General features: G+C 40.7%; 1 protein-coding gene across 1 annotated transcript in view; it reads left to right on the forward strand.

Moving 5' to 3' along the window:
* Positions 1–14051, forward strand: part of LOC136857509 (sodium-coupled monocarboxylate transporter 2) — a 144197-nt gene that overhangs the window by 47267 nt on the left and 82879 nt on the right. The gene's annotated exons all lie outside the window — the stretch shown is intronic.

Raw genomic sequence — 14051 nt, forward strand, 5'->3', positions numbered from 1 at the left:
CACGCTCCAGGACACTGCCCTTGAGGCGGTAGAGGTGGGATCCCTCGCTGAGTTCGAGGGAAAACCAACCCTGGAGAGTAAGCAGATTAAGAAAGAAAGAAAGAAAGGAAAAAGGAAAGAAAGAAATAAAGAAGTGTCTTTAAAGGTAGGGATGATCACAATATGGATATAAAGTTGGAATTTAAGAGGAAAAATTGGGGCAAATATTCCTTTATTGGGAGGGGAGTTAGGGATTGGAAAAACGTACTGAGGGCGATGTTCAATAAATTTCCAATTTCTTTGAAATCATTCAAGAAAAGGCTAGGAAAACAACAGCTAGGGAATGTACCGCCTGGGCGACTGCTCTAAATGCAGATCAGTAGTGACTGATTGATACTCACTCACTAGTTCTTTCACTTATTTATGAAATGCCATTCTGTCAGGATTTGGCTCTCAGTGGAACATGGATCACGATGAAACTGTCCATAGAGCGCGAATGAATTGGCGGAATCATCTGTTAAATGCAGTGAACTTTGAAATTCCCATTCGATTCAATTAACCGGGCAGATATTGTCGAGAAAGCAGAAAACATGAATTGTCGACTGGGTGACATCGTGCAATATACAATCTCTCTGTCACAGGCGACACGGAGTGGTGATGTGGGCAAGTCTTGTCAACAACCACTCGGTCACTCCAGGTCTTGTACGCTCAAACTAGTCGCGATTAACATCCTGGATAGCTTTCAAAAAGAATTATGTTACACTTAAGTTCACAGTTTTTACGACCGGCTGTATGGGAGTTTGGGTACCGGACGTCCTAAACGAATTGATACTTCAAGGTATAAGTATGAGTATCAGCGAATAAATGTTTCTCTAATTACCTACCAGCTCTCCTGGTTTATTAACAAATCCCAAAGTCGCAATGTCTTTTTATTAGGACTCGGTGACATAAAGAAGTACAAAATATGAATGCAATATGACCTAAAGCGATCAAATATGACTTATGTACTTTACGGGTAAGTACCTAGTATTAGATTATTTCTACCATTAAACGCCTTAAATAACAAACACAGAGAGCTACAGTACGTTAACATTTTCAATATTCATTCAGTGCCATAGCCCTGAGGTGGAGTTCCCGCTCGGTTTTCCTGAATAAATGTAAAAAACCGAAGTATCAGCATACTTTATGTGTCTGTCGGCGTAAGTTAGAAGACACCACCTAACAGGAAGTTTATTGAGGGCAATCTGCTGAAATTCGTTGGTAGTGAAAGGGTAGTGTACCCCTCAAGGAAGAAATGGGCGAGGGATAACATGGAATTTAATTTTTTGCTAATTGCTTTTGAGTTAAACATATCTACTGGAGGGATTCAAAGGCGGAAACACACTACCGTCACGTTGCGCGAGTTCACGCGTATCATGTCCAGAAAGAAGTCCTTATGTCAGCTCCGTCTTGGAATCAGATCTTCTGTTCCGGGAATAGAATATATCTCCTACACTCTTTGGAAGTCCTGTGTTTGAAACTCGACGCTGATAACTCGTTAATGACTCCTCAATTTCAACAAATATGCTGAAATTGTAACCAAATATGACCGTATATCACTGAAATGAGCAAACAATAACCAAAAACAATAAAAATGGCTGAAATATGCATTAAATTGCTTTAAACGGGGTCAGACACCGGTCATCCACATATTTTCCCTAATTCCTAACCTTATTTATCACCAACCCTGCAAAATTCACTGTTCAGTATAACACGTGTCACCGTTCATGACATGAATTTACCAAAATAGGTTCCATTTTCTCAATTACTTGTGTCCACTTAAAAATAATCTGCACAATGGTGAAAGTCACATATGATGGAAACCCACTGCAACCACAAAGTTAAGGAGTGTAAGACTTTAGTTTCCCTTAGATTTCCAGGAAAAACACTTTATCGTTTAACTGTAGCATTGTATGGGCTCCTACAGAACAACCCACAAAATTTTGAACAATAAGGAACGAAAATACGGGTCCGGTAAAACAGTCCACAGGAAGGAATAAGAAAGCAGAGTAGAAATGAGTGCCAAGTGTAAGGAGCTTACGTGTCCCAGCTTGTGCTTCTACAATTAGTTCCTCCATGAACCCATAGCCGGCGACAACGATGATGCACTTGGTGGACGTCATTATACTCGACAGCTGATAATTATCAATTTCAATATAATTTGATACCTACTAAAATTCCAACAGATATCAAAACGTGAAGTAATCTAAAAATATTACATGACTTGAACGTTTTCTAGTACTCTATGGAACTCCCGTAATATTGGATCGATCCATAACTTGGTAACGTGGCAACAACGCGTTGCGGAGGAATCTTTTATCAATCATTTCATTGTTATTATGTACTTTGTTGTTCCATGTCAATGAAAACACAATGTATTTTAATTACGCATATATTCTAGACTAGATATTTTGCTATCGAAACGAGATGGAACGTGGAGTGGACAAAATATATCCTGAGTCCACACAGCTTTCACTCCGAGATACCAAAATTGGTCTGAAAACAATCTGATGTAAAACGAGCTTCCTCCGGGAGCTGATTTTCTTCTTACAGAACACTGTTGATCGCAACTGCGAGCTCACTGCATTAGATTTGCAGTACCTTCATTCAATCTCACTTACTGTACGACCATCCTCAGAGAACATACATCGTAAATATTTGAAATAATCTACCTGTTTCAGTTTCATATCCCGAATCTGACATTCGATTCTCATGGGTTTCTTATCTACTGACATCATATTAGTCTTGCAAAGACTAATTTTCATACTAAATTTATTAATTTTAATTATGATTTTGATTATAAATAAATTATTTTGTTGTTAGGAGCATAATGTTGTGACAGGAATAATCCGATCTGTTGGTGAGTTAGTTATGCATAGATATTGAAGGCTAAATTGTGACATCTGGGTACCCCTCAATGCTTGCAGGAACTTGTGGGTCCAGCTAAGCCAGAAATCAAACTATTTGGATGTACTTTAGAGTGATGAAGTTCTTATAAACACAACTATATTTACGGTGAGGTATCAATACACTCTTGGCTGTTCCTGTGTTCTAAGTAATGTAAGTTGTAGCTGCTCGCTCGGCAGGTGCGCGGTGGAATTTCCATAATCCACGAGATTACACTCAGGAACTATCCCCATAAAATAGTGTCCCATTAATTACGCAGCATTATCACGACAGACGTAGCTATTAACAATTCTAGTGATAATATGGAGCCTTTGACCCGCAGTACTTAGCGGTAGTTATTTCTTTCTTCATGTCTGAAAGTGGAGGAATATTTCGTGTGTATCTGAAGTGTTGTCAGTATGTGGAAATAATTGAAAGGAAGACAATTAAATGAGGTCAGTAAAGCTTTAGTTTATTTCAATTACCTTTTTTAATGGATCACAGTGATTTATCCTTGGAATTTGCCGGTTATTCCGAAAATTGATTAATAATGAATTACTTTTGAAATGTGCAATAACACTTAGACATACACTCCAAACTTATGATAAAAATACAGTTTCAGTTCGAAATTCTAAGAATTATATCTTTGTAGGTGAATACATTACTTTTATTTCAGTTGAACAGATGTTAATTGTCTTTGAAGTACTGTGACCTGTGCCGTAAGAATAGCGAGGTTGGTCTCGTCTGATATCAAACATCAGTGTGTATTTTTAAATATTTTATTAACACGATGTTTAACTGATTGACCATCCTTGAATGAGGGCTTGTATCTCGAACACGAATACTAAATGTATGAATATATTATGTACATATGACCTGGATTTGATCCACTCCGGTTTGTGCTGGAATATCCCTAACAAACGTTGTGCTCTTGGCATTTTAAAGGGTTTTAAATACTTATTTCTCTGGTCCTATAGGAGATATTTACATGTCTTTTTTTGTGAGTTTTGAGCATCTAGTAATGAGAAATGTTGTTTGTTTCACGTCAGCAATCACTTGAATATTTAAAATTATTTATATCGTCGGCTTACTTCTAAAACCTCGTATGTTACAATGTTCTTCCTACCCATTATATTCCTCAACACTGGTCACGCCTCCCAGCCATATATTTATATGCAATCCATCAGAACCTTTTTCGTAGTGTTCATTTCCCTGTGCAAGTGTGTAAAGGAAAATGGACCTTACCATACCGTATTGTAGGGATGTTGCCTTCATGGCGAATTTAAGCACTCCTACAGTTTAACGTATTTAAGGTTCATTTTCCTTTACACAAAACCATAGGAAAACGAACACAACGAAAATTGTTCCGAAAGACTGTACATCCATATGTCACTGGGAGGCGTGACCAGTCTTAAAGAAGAAAATGGATAGGAAGTACATTGGGAGGTACGAGGTTTTAGAAGTAAGCCATCGATATATTATACCACATTTACGAATTAAAAAGAATATTATACTATATTATTTACCTTATTTTGACAATTTCAAATGTGCATTACAATTGGATTACAACAACAATTATGAAAATGAATTAATAATAAATGTTCAATAATAATAGTAATAACAATAATGAATATGGCAGTTCTTATGAAAATTTATATATACTCTTATGTGACAACAGTGGCATGTTAGCGCAGGACTCAGAGTGAAGATGATATTGAAGCTATGTAATTATAATTTCTGCAAAAACGTAAATATTATTGACATCTGAATATGAAGGAATTCGTTTTACAGCCTACCGTATGTTCCACCTTTTTCATATTTGCGTGATTACGTATGGATGCATACATATTAATATATGTTTATAGATATGAGGAATTATAATTGCATATGATATCGAATATATCACTTTCATCAGGCACTTGTTTGCTGCGAGAAACCATGTTTTAAAGCACAACGAGTGACAACATCTACTAATGCACACTCGTCGAAAATACCGTAAATTCTCCGACTTAGACAGATAATACTGCCATGTGTTGAAAACCATGTGTTGAAAACTCTTATAACTAACACATGAAGAGACAGGATGTAGCTACCAGAATGCGTGCATAGCCCGTTCTCGATTTTTAGTGAATTGTCAAACCTTACTAGGGGCTATGCTCTCAGCGCGTCGTGAACGTCGTTATGCCCGCTGCGAACTACGCTCGCAGACTGGAATGTGTTGAAAAATATTCCCGTCCCCTAAACATTGCAACGCCGAACCATGGCCCATGCGTAAACGCAGCCCTGGTTACTAGAAAAGAAACGTAATGTCTAGTTGGGAATTCAGGAATTGAAATTGTCAATAATTTCAGGAAATTTTGGATTTTTATTCTCCCAAGATGATAGTATATGAGGTAAAAGTTAACCCAGGCACAGCATAGGTAATACTGTGAGCATGAAGTTGTGATTAAAGCTATTCTGCAGGGAGAATGTCAGCATTCGGCGAATATAATCTTTACCGCGGTCCGTTTTCAGACCACCTTTACTCTGCAGGAGTAAAATGTGGGTGGACTCGGAATATCTTATTCATAAGTTAGAGGTAACGGATATGAAAGTAACAACAATTGACACTGGTGCAAACAGGTGGGGACAATGCCAGGAGAATACTCAGAAGGAGATAACGGCTAAAAAATTCTATGGAAGGAGTTGAACATATAAACTAGCTTTGATCATGTCAGGTGGGTTACTCAGCCATGATGGGTGAGATAGAGAGTAACTAAAGGCGCGATAAATAGGTTTAGTAATTGTGATTTACACTGACTGACAGAGCAAATGCAACACCAAGAAGGAGTGGTCAGAACTTTATGCCAATTGCAGGGTAGACTGACGTCACTGAGGTATGCTCATGATGTGAAATGCGCCGCTATGCTGCGCACGTAGCGAACGATAAATGGGACACGGCGTTGGCGAATGGCCCACTTCGTACCGTGATTTCTCAGCCGACAGTCATTGTAGAACGTGTTGTCGTGTGCCACAGGACACGTGTAGGGCCTATAGCTAAGAATGCCAGGCCGCCGTCAACGGAGGCATTTCCAGCAGACAGACGACTTTACGAGGGGTATGGTGATCGGGCTGAGAAGGGCAGGTTGGTCGCTTCGTCAAATCGCAGCCGATACCCATAGGGATGTGTCCACGGTGCAGCGCCTGTGGCGAAGATGGTTGGCGCAGGGACATGTGGCACGTGCGAGGGGTCCAGGCGCAGCCCGAGTGACGTCAGCACGCGAGGATCGGCGCATCCGCCGCCAAGCGGTGGTCGCCCCGCACGCCACGTCAACTGCCATTCTTCAGCATGTGCAAGACACCCTGGCTGTTCCAAGTTCCAATATCGACCAGAACAATTTCCCGTCGATTGGTTGAAGGAGGCCTGCACTCCCGGCGTCCGCTCAGAAGACTACCATTGACTCCAGAGCATAGACGTGCACGCCTGGCATGGTGCCGGGCTAGAGCGACTTGGATGAGGGAATGGCGGAACGTCGTGTTCTCCGATGAGTCACGCTTCTGTTCTGTCAGTGATAGTCACCGCAGACGAGTGTGGCGTCGGCGTGGAGAAAGGTCAAATCCGGCAGTAACTGTGGAGCGCCCTACCGCTAGACAACGCGGCATCATGGTTTGGGGCGCTATTGCGTATGATTCCACGTCACCTCCAGTGCGTATTCAAGGCACGTTAAATGCCCACCGCTACGTGCAGCATGTGCTGCGGCCGGTGGCACTCCCGTACCTTCAGGGGCTGCCCAATGCTCTGTTTCAGCAGGATAATGCCCGCCCACACACTGCTCGCATCTCCCAACAGGCTCTACGAGGTGTACAGATGCTTCCGTGGCCAGCGTACTCTCCGGATCTCTCACCAATCGAACACGTGTGGGATCTCATTGGACGCCGTTTGCAAACTCTGCCCCAGCCTCGTACGGACGACCAACTGTGGCAAATGGTTGACAGAGAATGGAGAACCATCCCTCAGGACACCATCCGCACTCTTATTGACTCTGTACCTCGACGTGTTTTTGCGTGCATCGCCGCTCGCGGTGGTCATACATCCTACTGAGTCGATGCCGTGCGCATTGTGTAACCTGCATATCGGTTTGAAATAAACATCAATTATTCGTCCGTGCCGTCTCTGTTTTTTCCCCAACTTTCATCCCTTTCGAACCACTCCTTCTTGGTGTTGCATTTGCTCTGTCAGTCAGTGTAATAATAAGAGGTCCGAACTACAGTACAACTCGGTTATAACGACATCGAAAATTGTGTTGTTATAAACGATTGCCGTGGTAACCGACTTTAGTATTATAAATCTGGTGAGGTGAAAAATGAAAAGAATAACATATACATAATTAGGCTTCATCCACGTCAATCCGTTCAGGTTTTCGTAGCCACTTAATTTTCGAACCATTCTATTCCATTCAAATGCAGCAACAATTTTATGCTTGTTCTCCCAAATAGATTTAACAACGACACATGTCAACTTAAAAAAAAGTCATTCTCGATTTGTTGAATCACTTTGACTTTTTCGTCCAACATTAAAACTTTGCTTTTTGTAGTCAGACTGCGTTAAAATGCGTGCACTTAGAGGAAAATTCCAGTCGAAACTGTCCGCAAACAGATGCCGTTAATACCAAAAGAATTCGGGTGGGTTAAATTGGGGTGCGGAATATGTCTGCATTCCCGCGGTCTATGACAAAAGGAGACAGGAAAGAATTAGTTAGGTTGCCAGATTTCAACCAAATATTTCTTAAAATACTTTTGTTCTTCGAAAATCTTATTGCAAACTGAGGCTGAAAATGACGTTATATGCGAGGAAGATAAATATACGTTTGCCGTAATAAGCAAGGCTGAAAAACACATTTCATACCAGGAATATGTTCGTACATGATGTTATAGACAAGTTGTCGCTGAAACCGATGTCGTTATAACAAAGTTCAACCGTGTGTGAGGTGGAAATAAAGGATTGTAGAGGCGTTTAGTTTATTCACGGAAGCTTGCAGACTGAACCATGGAAGACATAAGAGTCTGTACGTGTATGGCCACATGCCACTTAAACATACTGTACGTATCATGAACCATGTGTAGATGCCAGTCCTATTCAGTACAACGACCCCGTGTATTGCCAGTTCAATAAACAAACGCGCGCAACGGAGATATTAGCGAATGCGGATATCTGAACACAGAGTACTTGAATGTCAGTGATGTTATTGCAAACGATTATTCAGCTTCCAAACAAGCGAGCCTTTTGAACGTAACGCGTTAGATACTAAGCGGTCCCCTATCGTGGTGCTGAATGCCACGATGATGATGTGATTAGACGACCTCAATTAAAATCATCCTCTCTCGTATTTTGACTGAATGGATATATCTTTACGAACAGGACACAGACACTGAAGTGAAATTGGTTGTTGCCACGCAGTCCAAAATAAATGAATACATACATACTTACACAAATAAAAAATAAAAAATAGAAGTGGTGAAGAGTTTCAAGTACCTAGGGGAATGGAGTACCTAGGGGAATGGATTGAATGGAACAACCTTGAAAGGAAAGCAATGAAGGCGAGAAGGTCCAAATTGAAACTAGCTTTCCAGAAAATCAAAAAATGCAATAAGAAAGCCCTGTCTTGGAACACCAAAATAAGGCATTATAACACAGTAATTGAGCCGGAAGCACTCTATGCAGCAGAGACACTAGCCATGGGGCGGAAAAGGCAAATGGAAAAATTGGAAATCAAGGAGAGGAAGCTTTTCAGGAAGGTCATAGGTCCTAAATTCCAAAATAACAAACAAGTTTTCTGTAGAAACGAAGCTCACTATGTAAAGTCAGAGAGACTCTAGGATACCATGAGGAAAAGGAGGAGTGATTTTTAGGGACACATATTCTGAATGAATCCTCACAGATTAACTAAATAGATCTTTGACTTATTTTGCAAAAAGAAGGCTAAACCCAATTGGTTTCAGGACGTGGAGAAGGATCTGAGAGATCTTAAGATTACTGAAGTCATGTTAAAGAATGGTACATCCAAGACCGTGGCCAAAGACAAAACTAAGAGATTCCAAGTTAAGATCAACACCAGAAAACCGATTCAAATATCAAAGGAGTAAAGAAGGAGATAGGATAGAATGAAAAATGTATTGTGAGAAAAAAAGAGCACAAGCATCTGACGTATCCCAAAGATGGGTGGTTCGAAGTGAATAAGAAGAAAGAAATAAGTAATAATAAAATGGCCTACTGTGTCCAGGCACTTTGATTTTACGCCATCTAGGCTCCTTGCGCGTAGGTTTCATCGTTCTAGTTTACTCTCCCAGGGGTAAAGTGGAATGGACCTCTTTCGGGCGACTTAAGATGAACTCTTACTGTAATTATTATCGTGTAGAAACCAAGTATGTAACCAGATAACTGTTACATGGAATGTCGAAAGGACCTACTCCCGCCCTTAAAATATTCGACAAACTCTGTCTGGTCTGAATCCGCGATTTTAAGACCCGGAGACACGGAGGAAGCTATCACTAAGTCTACTTCCATTCGAACACTACCAAATACGAACCAGCTGTTTTATTCGGAGGTCAAAAGCTGCCGTACAATTACTTAGCGGAATTTACCGAAATCATCCTTGACAGAACCCTGAGCTACTCACTGTGTTCACTCTGTATCTCTGTGGCATTTTCTGGAGAGCCTCCTTATCTATTCCGCTGGACAATATTGCGCTCGTTTGTGGCTGTCAGTAGGATATGTACCAAGTTAAACGATGTAATGCGTCCATGACACTACACCACTACACCAGAAGACCAAAGAGACTCTATAGGGAAAAGCTAAATTACTTCCTATTCAACACAAACTTAGCGGTTTAGATCTCAGGGACCAGCCAGTTTCATACTTTAAGGCGGAAACAGGTTCCAGGAAAGTCATTCCAGAGATCATTTATGAATAAGGAGAGTGTATATCGATGGCTTACTTCTAAAACCTCGTATCTCCCAATGCACTTCCTATCCATTTTCTTCCTTAAGACTGGTCACGCCTCCCAGTCACATATGGATGTACAGTCCTTCAGAACAATTTTCGTTGTGTTCGTTTTCCTATGGTTATGTGTAAAGGAAAATGAACCTTAAATACGTTAAACTGTAGGAGTGCTTAAATTCGCCATAAAGGCAACATTCCTACAATACGGTATGGTAAGGTCCATTTTCCTTTACACCTTTGCACAGGAAAGTGAACACTACGAAAAAGGTTCTGATGGATTGCATATAAATATGTGGCTGGGAGGCGTGACCAGTGTTAAGGAATATAATGGGTAGGAAGAACATTGTAACATACGAGGTTTTAGAAGTAAGCCGACGATATATAGATTTTACATAGAAACGAGATTTGTACTCCATTTTTGTTTGTGGCTGACGTATGCTAATAATAATTTCGTGTGCCTATTTCTAGCCGAGTGCAGCCCTTGTAAGGCAGACCCTCCGATGTGGGTGGGCGGCATCTGCGTGTTATTGTGGTGGAGGATAGAGTTATGTGTGGTGTGTGAGTTGCAGATATGTTGTGACAGCACAAAGACTTACAGAAGTATTCAGTCGGATGTATGTAAACTTAGTTGGATATTAGGATAATGTCCAGATAGAGTAGGTGACTAATACAATCCAATTACTGACATTAATCCATCATAATAAAGACATTTACAAAAAATAACAAGGCAGCTGAGATTGATAAAATTTGTGGGGTTACCTGAAAGGCAGATTAGGATATAGAGTCATATCAAAAAACTTATCCGATTCCTGTTTTCATGAAGTAGCGATAATAAATGAATGGGGATTTGCAATAATAGCCCCAATGTACAAGGGAAAGGCTGACGGACATAAAGCTAATAGTTACAGGCCAGTCAGCTTGACATAGGCTGTTTTTAAGCTCTGGGAAATCATTATTTTTGTTCATATTTGCGAAATTGCTAACTGGTTTCATAGAAGGCAGTTCGAGTCTAGGAAAGGTTATTCCAGTGAAGCTCAACTTGTAGTATTCCAGTAAGATATAGCAGAAATGTTCGATTCGGGAGGTCAAATGGACTGTATCGCTATTAACATATCGAAGGCTTTTGACAGGATAGATCATGGGAGATTGGTGACGAAAATCAGGATTCTTCTAGTCAAAAGAGTGTTTTAATTAGTGGCTAAATTTATAGACAATAGAACTCAGACAATTAGAGTAGGAGGTGTGTTATCTGATCCCCTAATGATTAATAGGGGAGTCCCCACAGGGCAGTATTAATGGACTTTTATGTATTCTTATATACATAATAATGGTATGAGTAAAGAATCGGCTATTTGCAAACGATATTATAATGTATAGAGTAGTGTATGAGTTTAAGGATTGTGAGCGATTCCAGGGGGACCTAGATAAAATAGTGAGGTGGACAGCAGGCAATGGTATGATGGTAAATGGGATGAAAAATCAGGTATTAATTTCCACCAAGACGAAAAGTCCTCTCTGTTTTAATTACCTTGTCTTGATGGGGGTGATAGTGTAAGACAGGGCCTCTCAAACGCCCAAAATCTCACGCGTGCAGATCTAGGCGCAAGAGCTCCGTGCACTGTGCATCGCTGCCGCTCGGCATGGCTCGGATCAACGCTTCGTCTCTGGGCTACTCGGCTAAGCTCGGCTCAACTCGCCTATACTCGGCTCAAGTATCAGCCCGGATTTGGAGCGCTACGGCGCAAGTGGGGCAGAGGGAGACAGGCGGAGCGAGCGAGACAGGCGTGCAGAAAGAGAGAGTAAGCGCTATTGCTCCAAATCGAGGAGTGGGGGGTCTGCACTCTGGTCAACCAAGCCAAGTCGTCTTTTGCACCGTGCACAGTGCATGCACCACGCGCATGCACCCTGAGAGGCGCTGGTGTCAGATATTGTAAGTCCCTGGCTGATAATATAAGAATTATCTTCTTTGCAGTAATCGTATTAATGAGGTTGTTAAGAAAGTTTACATATCCCTTAAAATGGTTATGAGAGTATTTAGGCATTGACATAAGGATGTAAATAAGAGGGCGTGTAGGTCTCTGGCAAGAGCGCAACTAGTGTATTGCTCCAGCGTATGGGACCCACAACAAGTATACTTGATAAGAAAACTGGTAAATATCCAAAGGATAGGGGCACTATATGTTATTAGTGATTTCGGACAAATGAGTAGTGTTACTAAAATGATGGGCTGGCGAGACTTGGGAGAAAGGAGACGTGCTGCTCGACCAAGTGGTATGTTCCGAGCTGTGGTGAGCAATGACATTAGTAGACTTGTGCGTATCTTTTAAAAGAAGGAAATATCGTAATATGAAGATAAAGCTGGAATTCAAGAGGACACATTCTGGCAAATATACATTTATAGGACGAGGAAAGGGCTGGATTAGTCAAGGGAAATATTCGAAAAATTACCATGTTCTTTGAAAACGTTTAAGGAAAAGCTAGGTAAACTGCCACCTGGACGACAGCCCTAATTGGAGATCATTGTTGTTAATGGAGGACTGCTTTGTCGTTAACCGGTACTGGAAGGGTGGTTGGTCAAAGAAAACATCCATAACACTCGCGCATGTATTATATTCGACGACAAAGTTTTTATAATTGTTGTACAGGAAAATGGAGCGCTCATTGTTTGATATGGGGGCGTTGGTAAATCATATTCAAATTGCTATGAGTTACGACGTTATTACAATCAGTGTGCAATGTTGTAACGAGGCTTCAGTACACTAAAATGGTATATTACGGCGGCTAAAGTGCCAATAAGAACCATATTCTCCACTAACGGAAGAGTTAAGTCTTTCGGTTATGTAAAATTCAAAATTATTGTTCGGTAAATTTAAATCATACGTTAACAATATTTTGCATGTTTAACATGTAGCCATTAGTCTCATTTAATCAATGTTCAGATTCTTAAAGAGCTTAGTAATTACCTGTGAGAAGTTTACATAATGTGCATACCGTCACTGGGAGACCAATACCTCGTATCTCACAATACTCTTCCTATCCATTATTTTCCTTATGATTGGTCACACCTCCCAGCCACACATGGATATGCAGTGAATCAGAACAATGTTCGTTGTGTTCATTTTCCTATGCGGATGTGTAAATGAACCTTAGCGTACCGTTCTGTAAGAATGTATGCTTGCATGACATTTACGCACTCCTAGAGTATGATGTCCTTAACCCTCGAGTGCTTCAGTTATTTTGTTCACTCGAGCACTCGGCAGGCGCACTGTGTGCTCCATTGCGTATTTTAATGTCTCCTTCGAAGTTAATTAAATTAAATGCCCAAATTCCATGTTATATCGTTGGTCAATTATTTCATGAAATACTTTACTTAGTATTAACTTTATTCTACCTCGCTGTATTACATTTGCGTATAATATTAGGTTATGGAATTTCACTAAGCTTCTACTTAAAAGTTGTGTTTATCTCCTGAACTAACAATAACAAGTGTATGTGTTAAGGCAATGAGTGCATTAAAATCTGACTTCAGTGCAGTCTATTTTTATGTGTCAATATCAGAAGTATAATTATTACGGCATATTAGAGCGCATAAATTTATTCCGGCATCAGCGCAGTTCAGTTTTGTACCGTTTATTCTGCATCACTGGCAACTGCACCTTCTGAGTTATGCTCATTGTAAATTATTTGCTCATGTTCATTTTCAGATTTGTCATTTCCACTGTCCTCCGCTATGTCTAAATTTGGATAATAATTCTGTAACCAGCACAGCTGTGGACTTGATAGATTTCCTTCATCCCAAAATAAAGTTAACGATTATAGGAGACTTCCCGTAGAAGGCAACAAACAGTGTACAAAATACACTTACGGTGAAAAATAAAATAATTCGTTGAAGAATGCCTACATGATGACTTGCACTGTGCAGTAGTGTTGTATACTGAATGCATGATTCGAAGCAGTGTATCGATTCATTCAAGTGTCCGAGTGAATCGATGCACAGGAACGGCGAGCTCACGGCACACGATTCAGCTTACTCCCAGCGGACAGTGCTGAGTGGTGCACTCACTGGACGTTGACGGGGAGCCGAGCTTTCGCTGCAGCGAGACAGTGAATCATGGCACATCGAAAGAATCGTGAACGAGCGCGGCTCAGTGAGACACAAGATACACAC

This window comes from Anabrus simplex, chromosome 1 (genome assembly GCF_040414725.1).
Source record: "Anabrus simplex isolate iqAnaSimp1 chromosome 1, ASM4041472v1, whole genome shotgun sequence".
In the NCBI taxonomy this organism is placed as follows: Eukaryota; Metazoa; Arthropoda; class Insecta; order Orthoptera; family Tettigoniidae; genus Anabrus; species Anabrus simplex.